Source organism: Lithobates pipiens, unplaced genomic scaffold (genome assembly GCF_037356315.1).
Source record: "Lithobates pipiens isolate NorthernLeopardFrog02 unplaced genomic scaffold, aLitPip1_a1.2 Scaffold_1, whole genome shotgun sequence".
NCBI lineage: Eukaryota > Metazoa > Chordata > Amphibia > Anura > Ranidae > Lithobates > Lithobates pipiens.
In genome coordinates, this window is record NW_027507685.1 from 64,900,815 (window position 1) to 64,902,032 (window position 1,218).

Here is a 1,218-nt window from a genome sequence, read left to right on the forward strand (position 1 = left end):
CCAAAAAGGACATGTAACTTAAAAACGACACCAAAAAAGCAACTGTGTGTGCATTTTTAATGTGTTCTAGAGGATTTATTGGTCATGCATTTTTCTTCCGCTTTTGGTAAAGCAAAAATGGAAGAAATTACTTGTTATGGTGAGCAAACCAAAAAAAGAGGAACGATTGGAGGAAATCTATAATTAAGGAAACACAATCTACCATTTCTGACCCCTCCGTTGAAAATATTAGTTGCCTGGTTGTAATAAGTGGTCTACTTACTTACAACCATTTGACCAAAGCATTGTTGTGTGGGCTGTTTTCAGCACAGCCTCTATCACTTCTTGGTTTCGTAAGGTGTAGATAATGGGATTCAGAAGAGGAGTCACTATGGATGGGACAACAGAAACTTTCTAATTAAAGTGAAGGGAATCACCACTAGCTGGTCTGATGAACATGAACAATATAGTACCATAGAAAAGGATAACAACAAATAAATGGGAGGCAAAAGTAGAAAACGCTTTACGTCTTGCTGACGAAGAAGACAATTTGATTACCATTCGGGTAATTCATGCATAAGATATCAAAGTTAAGAAAAGACACCCAAAAGTTACAAAACAGATAGAATAGAAAGACACATTCTCAGCTTTTGTTGTATCAGAGCAGGACAAGCGTATCATTGCGATCAAATCACAATAGTAATGATCTATCTTATTCCCCTTACAGTACCAAAGCATGGATAGTCTCAAACATGGAATGATCACTCCAGCAAATCCAAATACCCATGACCCCAGTATGAGCACAATGCAAACATTGGGACTCATAATAATAAAATAACGCAATGGATTGCAAATGGCAGCATAGCGATCATACTCCATTGCAGTCAGGAGAGACATTTCTGTTGCTCCAAGAGAAAAATGGAAATAAAACTGAGCCATGCAACCAGCTAAAGAAATGTGTTGGTCTTCTGTTTTAAGAGACCACAGGAGTCTAGGGACTGTGACAGAGGGATACCAGAGCTCAAGGAACGACAGTCCACCGATAAAGAAGTACATTGGTTTATGTAGATGTGGGTCTGCTCTGATAATGACAATTATGAAAATGTTTGCTGTAATGGTGGCAATGTAGATAATTAATAAAACAATAAAAAGCCAAAATCTTGTCTGCCCCTCAATGAAAAACCCTAAAAGAAGAAAGTCAGTTATAACTGACTGGTTAAACTGATCCTTTGCCACCAT

At 37.8% G+C, this 1,218-nt stretch overlaps 1 pseudogene; it reads right to left on the reverse strand.

Annotated features, from left to right (window-relative positions):
• Positions 1 to 204: 204 nt before the first annotated feature.
• LOC143988157 (olfactory receptor 6N2-like) lies at positions 205 to 1,218 on the reverse strand (annotated as a pseudogene).